We start from the raw sequence: 8,472 nt of genomic DNA on the forward strand, positions 1-8,472 counted from the left end.
AATGAAGGCTCCTGGAAAGCTGCCTCTCTGACATGCATTCTCTACGGCTCCCCAAGTACCCAGGCATCCTTCCTGCCTGTGTTCGCAGCACATGATACCAACACCATATTCAACAACAAATATTTGTTCAACATAAGCTTCACGTGGGCACAAAGTTTGGCACATAGTAGATACTCAGCCAGTATCTGTTGAATAAATGGCTGAATGAATAAGTAACTAAAATGCAGGCACAGAACACACTGGGTACTTCACCCAGAAGAGGCCATTAAAACATTGTGGGGAAAGTCAGCTATCACATCTTTAGGATTCTACCCAGAAAACAGACTTACACAAAGTGTTTCCTGCAAACTGTCATAGCAACAGCACCCATTTGTGACATCATGGAGTGAAGAGGCACATTATTCTCTGAGCCAAACTCTTTCTTCAAATCAAACCCACAGAAGAAAAATGCAGACACCAGGTAAGCCTGGCTGCGTATATTCTCATCTTATTTTCTTCTTTTAAGTGCGCAGATTTCCTGAACTGGCTAGATGTGGGTAGTTCCACTGCCACCGTTATTCCTGGGGCTTTCTTACATACTCCAACTTCCATTCCGTGAATGAATCCAAAGAAGGTTGCCTTGACAACCACTCACCTCTCTCTCATCAAGCACCCTGAACAGCCTCAAGTGCTTCATTGAGATAAAAGCCTGCAGAGCACCCAGACTCAGGACCTCTGATGACGCACAGCAGCTGAGAGGCTAACCTGGGATATGCTGCTGTAGATAAAAGTCCTGAAACGCTTCCTTTCCATCACCTTTCCTGTCAGCTACCACAGCCATTCCCGCTGACAGGTGAGCACTAGATGCCATTCTGCCAAAGAGAAGTCACGTGAAGAGGCTCTTTGCCAATGGACCCGTGAACTGTTTGTTTCAGATAACTATGATATTGCACAATTAGGTAACAGACTTATCAAATCCTTTCTATGCTGCTTAACCTGGGCAGTATCTTGTTCCAGCAGTGAGAGGTCTATTATTTCACAAGTCCCTGGATGTTCTTTTCTGGGCTTCAGCAGAAGGGTAGGAGTCCCAAGACAGCCTTTGAATCCAAGATTTTAATATCTAAAACACCAGAATAAAAAGCCCCAAACCCAGTCCCAATTTTACATTTTCATAATATGAGCCCAAGCAAAATCTATAGATTTATTAAAATAATTAAGCCAGAATAAAACTGGACCAAAATATATTCTCTGAACCAAACCAACATTTTGTTCTATTCAAATATTCCAAAGAGCTGAAAGATGGAGTCATATGGTAAACACTGCCAAAATTTCCTAGAATGGGGATATCTCTTTTAAGCAGCATTGAATTTGGAGGTGAGTTTTAAGATATTATTGTGAAGCCATTTATTCTGCAATTAGCATATAGCAAGCCCTGTACCAGGTACTTCTCATGCATAACTTTGTTGGATTCTCATAATTGACAGGTTGTCTTAGTAGCCCCATATTACAGATAAAGAAATGCTTAGCAAGCCTATGTAGACTTCTTCAGGTCATACAGCCAGTCAACTACAGATTTTAGCTCAAGAGTATGATTTTACTCTCACATCCATGCCCTCGTAGGTGAAAGAGAGAAAGAAGTAGGAGGAGGTGGAGGAGAGGAAGAAGAAGAAAAGAAAAAAGGAGGGAGGGAGGGAGGGAAGGAGGGAGGCAGGGGAGGCACGGGAGGCACAGGAGGCACAGGAGGCACAAGAGGTGGAAATGGGGAAAGAGGAAGAAGGAAAGGAAAGAGGGAGGGAAAAATTGGGGTAGGGTGAAAGTAAAGCCAGAATCCAGTCTTGAAATCTAAATTGCTTGTCTTAGTGAGACAATGATGTGGCTAATTTGAAAGTAAGAAGTACATATCTGGCCCCCTATCAGCATGGATGGTTTGAGAATAAAGAGAAGGACTTGAATGTCAAAGACAGACAGCCTTTGACTGGAGGTTGTCAAAACCCGTATTCGAAAGAATACAGTTTTCTTGTATTCTTTCTTGTATTCTCTCCAGCCAGGGTTCTAACCTTGAGGATGCCACTGGGTTAAGTCTCACCCAGAATACTGCTCTGCCTCCTGATATCCTAATCCAAAGTGCATTTAATCCTTACCTTTGAGAGGATTGTGGGAAAGGTTCTAAATCCTATTTTTCCAAGGGTGGTCTTATACATTTTAGATAACAAATAGCATTTAAGATAGAGCACAAGACATTTTACATTCTAGAATCAAATCCCATGCCAGAACGTCAGTCCTTGACAGTGGTAGCAAGTACCTCAAATGTGATATGTATATTAAAGATTTTATTTTCTTTTACAAAATTATTTTATTTTTATGGAGACAGGGGCCTCACTATGTTCCCCAGTCTGGTCTCAACCTCCTGGGCTCAAGCTATCCTCCCACCTTGGCCTCCCAAAATGCTAGGATTACAGGCGTGAGCCACCATGCCCAGCCAGATTTGAATTTTCAATTTAGCTCTGACTTACTTGAGTTGAAAAGACACAGTACATGTGAGCTGATAGGAGGATGAAGTGGGCAGGATACATATTCTTTTATACTTACAGCTTGTAAGACACAAGTGTTTTTGCGGCTAGGTCTTACAGTAGAAAGTTCTAGGAGGTGTTAGAGGCAGGTGGACAAAAAAGAATTTCAACATTAAACAGAATAATATATGAACATAGACCAACTCTCATTCAGAATTACAGGTCTGGGGACCTTGCAAATTGATTTGTCCTCGTAGGCCCCTTAGATAAAAGCTAAAATTGTTCTTATTCCCCACCTTACAAAATGAAACCAAGAAAGGAGATTGAATATGTTTTATGGTGAAATTTACCAGAATACCTAATTGCTTGAGAAACACTGAGAGATTTGCAACTGGAGGAGAGTCTGAAGTCAACTTAGTGATAAATCAGAGAGTAGGAAGCACAAACACACAAGCACAGATGAAAAACCCAAGGTAATAATTAACTCAAGAGAAACAGAAAAATTATGCAGCAAAGGAAAGTAATCATAGTTTACTATATAAGTCAGTTGTATAGAACATCTACATATCCGTAAAATGCAAACAATGACTATTGTACCCAAAGTTACAATATAACCATATTGCAAAATGGGACGTCCAGAAAGTGTGTGGGTGTGTATGTATGTTTGGTGTGTGTGTGTAGTGTGTGTGTGGGCTGTGTGTGTTTTCATGGTGTGTGTTGGGGGGTGTCTTCATGGGCTGTGCTTGTGGAGTTTGTGAGGAGTGTGTTGTGTATGTGTGTGTATGTGTGTGTCTCAGTGGCAAAGAAGTAAAAGCAACTAGATCCTCACTTTACAGAGCAAGAAATCCTAATAAATAGCAAGACAAGCACATTATATAAAGATATGAAGGTTAATGCCAAAAAATGCACTAAAAGAGTTAAAAATGGCTGCCTCTGGGGAATAGAAAATTTGAGGAGCATGGAGACTGTTGTTTTCAGAATCTGATTTTTAAAATTATGTGCATGTGTCACTTTGATAGAAGAAAAATCTTTTTTAAAATTACGCACCTATGATGATGCTATACACAATTTAGAGGTCAATAAACATGAGCTATTCTTATTAACCGTGGGATGTTACCATCTTTAAAATGGGCCAGTGACAACAGACTCCATGCCTCTCCATGTGACAGCCTCACGACGGAGCTTTCTAGAGCCCAGATCCTCGGAGAGCAACTCCTCTCTGCCACGCTCCACGCTAGGCCCTGAAATGCAGCTGTGAACATTCAGACCCAGCTCTGCCCGTCCCCGGGTTCACTCTACTGGGGATGACACAAACGTCACCTGCATTTAGGACAAGCACCGGGGGTGTTGCGTTTTTTTAATGTAATTTGGGAGGTGAGCATTTGCTTCAGTGTGTTTGGATTTTTGGCACCAAATTCGGTTTTTGAGCCCTGACTCTCGACTCCCGTTGGCTGGCGCTGACAGGCAGCTAGCTTGGCTTGGCTTTGTAAGTTCTTGGCGACAGTAATCGGGACAGGTGCTGTGCCCTTAAACCAGCCGTGGTTAACCAAAGAGAAGTCCAGTCAGGGTGCACAAAATGCTGGAGTGTATAGGCCCACTGTGGCCAGGTCGTCCAGTGCTCATGTTTAGAGAGGAGACCGGACTAGGGACAGGAATGTGACCTGCAGCTCACCCAACGTGGCACCGATAAACAGTTCAGAGCGGAAACTCCGACCTTCTGATTGCTTTACACCTCACTGGGCTGTTTAGAAGGCCCTTCACATTTTGGGTGAATGAAGCAGATTTGAGCAATCACACTTCAAAGTTGCTTTTTCCATCTAGGCCCTTGAACTGACATTCCAGAGACCAAAGCAAAATGTTGAAAAGCTGCTCCCCCAGTCCCTCGGAACCTCCCCGCATCCCCTGAGCTGTGTCAAGGCTCAAATTGTGACAGAGCATCTCCCGGAGCCCCATGCGGTGATTCACAGAAGCGGTGGGTGGCTAGAGAAGCCAGCAGGAATTTAAAAAGACCTAAGGTACTCACGTAGGAATGAGCCTATAAATTCCTCCCCCATCACCGTTGCCAAGGCAATGCAGGTGGGCCCAGAGCCGGCTCTCAGGCAGGAAAATCCCCACCTCCTCCCTCTACACACATTGCCCTGGCTACATGTGGCTTTTTATGACAGCTTTGCTTCAGCTACTCCTCTTGCAGAAGGCGGCTTATTTTCTCCAGATGCCGGCTAGGTTGCAATATTCTGAGGAGCATGGAAGAGCCCATAGTATGATTTTCTCTGAGCTTTGACCTCTCCCTTAGAGATAAGCCCACCTCAAGCCCCTGCTCTGGGAAACTCAGAGATACCCAGCACTTCAACACTTGCATTGCAGCCTCCCCTCTGCTCCCCTGCCTTCCTTCATAGCCGCGTGTTCAGACCTTCCAGATTCATCAACCATATTACAGCCTGAGGACCTCCTCATGGCAACCTGACCTCCAATCTATGTCGCCCACCAAAGCTGACTTGCAAAACAGAGGCGTTGGAGTCTACATCTGTTTTTGGAAGAGGAGTGTGGCCGCAATCGTAAGGGAAAGACAAAGCCAGCTGTGTTTTGACCTCAAGGACTCTGTGGGTTCCATTTCTGTTTCTTTTCCCCAGAGGATTTCGTGATGTCTTTCGAATTCCCCTCCCCTATGCTGCTGCACAGACAGTCACCTTTTTCTTCCTAGCCCAGCTGCTGCTATTCGTGATGACAGCCTTGCCATATGGCACCACTCACTCAGCTCCCTCAAGCAGCATCAAGCTCATCTTAATAGTATTTACCCCACACTTTTCTGGCAGTCAAACTCAGCTGCACCCAGAGCTGTCCTGTGGGTGTGCCCATCCACTGTACTCCATTGAGAATACTTACGCATGTGTATGAATGAAGCTAGATATGATACAGCTTTGTCTCAGCTTGGTGCTTTTTTTTTTTTAATTGGTGTTTGTTTGTTTTGAGACAGTCTAGCTCTGTTGCCCAGGCTGGAGTGCAGTGGCATGATATGAGCTCACTGCAGCCTCTGCGTACCAGGTTCAAGCGATTCTCCTGCCTCAGCCTCCCAAGTAGCTGGGATTACAGGCACGTGCCACCATGCCTGGCTAATTTTTGTATTTTAATAGAGAGGGGGTTTCACCATGCTGGCCAGGCTGGTCTCGAACCCCTGACCTCAGGTGATCTACCTGCCTCAGCCTCCCAAAGTGCTGAGATTACAGGCCTGAGCCACCATGCCCAGCCTCAGTTTGGTGCTTGCTAAGATGAACCAAAACAGGCAATTAAGGACCAAAACAGGATAGGAGAAAGGTCCGTTCTAAATGTTAACCCACTGTTGTCATTCACCAGACTGTTGATGCCTAATTAATCGCCGATTGCATCACCTGATGACAGCTGAGAGTCAAAGATGTCATTTGATCTAGAGATAATCTACTTATGCGCTGGAGTGTGGGTAGGGGTAAGCCCGAGTGAATGGGCACATGCACCAGATAGAGAGGCAGACGGAGCCCAAGCATCTGAGACAGTCGTAAGCTTGGGGAGGGAACCTGAAGACGAGGAGCACATGTGCGACCTTATCCATCCACTCTAGCATGGTAGGTTTGTCCCAAAAGAGCCTGGGCATTCTACTGCCATCCCCTCTCCCCTTACCCTGAATGCCACCATCTAGGTAAACCCAGGAAAGTGTTTTGCTCTTAAGCCTATCCTCTGAGGAAGTAGGGACATGTTTGTTTGGCCTGAAATCAATAGGGCCTGTGGTGACCCTGCTTCCACCCAACTGTGGAAGCTCCCTGCCACATTAAGGAATGGAGTGAGCCAGAAGTCACAGAAAGATCTAGGAAACTAAAGACCATGAATACACTTTCAAAGCTTGTTTGAGCGTTTCTTTTTTTCTTTTTCAGTACTTGAAGGATGAGGCTTATAAACTACCGAAATAAAATGTCATTGTCTAAGATACAGCAATTGACATATGTAAGTCAGCATATACAAATGAAATAGATCGCTATGAATACTACATTAAATGCTTTGCTTTTTAGGCCACATGGGGTTTTCAAGGATGTGTTGAGGCAAACTCTAACCTCTGTCTCTAACCTCTGCAAGATCTGGGGACCCTTTCTGGAGCTGTCTCAACTGTCTTCAGTCAGAAAGTGGGGATGACATCACCACATCTCAAATGTGGGCAGGTTAAATAACATGATGGGTATGAAGCCTAGCACATACTAGGTGTTCAATCCATGTTGGTTCTCTCCTCCTAACTCCTTTCTCCCCCAAATCACAGACTTGACGTGTCGGTATCAGCACAGCCCTAGAACAATGAAAAAAATACAAAGAACAAGAACTTATTCAGTGTTTTTCAGCTTGAATAATATGAGTGGAAGACAAGGGAGACTGACATGTTAGTGAGAGAAATAAGATGAATGGACACTAAATGACACCTGTTTAGACTGACAGTAGCCCATTCACACATTTCATCAAAAACGACTGATTGTATTAGATGCACAGCTCTTCCTTCTATCCCCTTTTCAAAAGAAAAAACAGAAAGGCTTAACAATTCTAGATGCAGGCTATCAAAAGCTGCCTTTACTGCTTATTTTGATGATTTCATGGATATTCCTCATCATCCAGTGAATATTATTTTATACAGATGTGAACGTCTGGCTCCAACTATCAAAACAAGCCTGCTACCACTTGGGGGTTAAAACACGCAGGCTCTGGGCTCTCGACAGAAAGGACTTTTTAAAAATTGTAAGATGCTTCCATGAGGCAGGGCTGTGCGTGCCTGTGTGGTCTGAGCAGGCTGGCAATGGGAGGGCTCCCCTTCACAGAAACCCCCAGAGCACAATCTCGGGGAACACGTCGGGAGGCAGCCAGGCATGGGGATTTTCCAGTCTGCCCTTCCCTGCCCTGCCTGTGACAACTCAGCTCATGCATCAGGCAACGAAACCCATTCACGAAGCTGTCAGTGACTCCTGGATTCATTGAGAGACTCGGAACCCGTCTTGCCGAGGTTCAACTGTGGGTTAATCCCAGCTAACCTAAATCATTGTTCCCTGAACACAAAGGAACGTGGAATTCTGTGCTGGGGCTGTGTGTCAGCACGGCTTCCTTGCTAGGTAGAAATATATCCGGCCTCAAGCGAGAGAGAATATATGAATATGTGAGTAGCTGGGGAGCTGTGCTTCTCCCTCCAGCCTGAGGTTTCCATTTACTGCCGCCCCCAGGGCATCCAGAGGCATGGTTTAGACCATAAAACCTGTTCTGTAGACAACTGAATCTCACAAGGGTCAGTTTTATTTTTTTCATGCTCCACTTCCAAAATGTACAACTGTAGGATGTTTCCTGTCTTCCCCTTCTACCATGAAGACAGCCACCAGTAGGGGAGGGTATGTGTGTGGGGGGGACATTGCTGTATTTGGGCCATCAATTTAGAAAGCATATGAGGTTACAGTGTCCCTTCATGAGGCACAACTCTGCAAGGACCAGTTCCATAGCATAGTGAGATGAATATGCATATTAGAATCTGTACATAATCTTCACATGCAGTAATTGCAGTCCATAGGCTCTAGACATAAAGAAACATGCATTTTACAATAGTACTAGATCAATTTAAAAAACCCCAGGAGTTAGCATTTAGCTCACAAATTGGATAAAATATTAAATTCATTGAGAAATAGGCAAACCATAAGGCTGTAAAATGGTCCATTATAGTCAGAAAACTCATCTGCCATGTGAGAGTGCTGAGCACAAGACCACACCATAAACCTACAAAAGAAAGGCTACTCTTCCACACTCAGGAGAGAAGGGAATAAAAGTTGCATCAGCAATGGATATTACTCCCAGATTACAAAATTAGGGTTTATAGGGAAAAATTCAGCCTGCAGTAATGGTCAGTAAAAATGACTGGTTTTATAGAACAGGAACTTGTAAAGATAAAGGAGAAAAGCAGCAGGAAAAAAAATTAAAAAGACTCCCACAGAAACCT

General features: G+C 44.3%; 1 long non-coding RNA gene across 4 annotated transcripts; it reads left to right on the forward strand.

The window, feature by feature from the left end:
- Position 1: 1 nt before the first annotated feature.
- On the forward strand, positions 2 to 5,404 carry LOC103886711. Of its 4 annotated transcripts, XR_650496.3 has the most exons (4): positions 2 to 832; positions 4,311 to 4,504; positions 4,886 to 5,089; positions 5,191 to 5,404. It is a non-coding gene; the product is annotated as an uncharacterized LOC103886711 (long non-coding RNA). The 4 variants fall into 4 exon arrangements; XR_650489.4 differs by having other exon boundaries at positions 4 to 832; positions 4,854 to 5,404; XR_650488.3 differs by having other exon boundaries at positions 5 to 832; positions 4,886 to 5,404.
- Positions 5,405 to 8,472: the final 3,068 nt, after the last annotated feature.

This window comes from Papio anubis, chromosome 8 (genome assembly GCF_008728515.1).
Source record: "Papio anubis isolate 15944 chromosome 8, Panubis1.0, whole genome shotgun sequence".
NCBI classification, from domain to species: domain Eukaryota; kingdom Metazoa; phylum Chordata; class Mammalia; order Primates; family Cercopithecidae; genus Papio; species Papio anubis.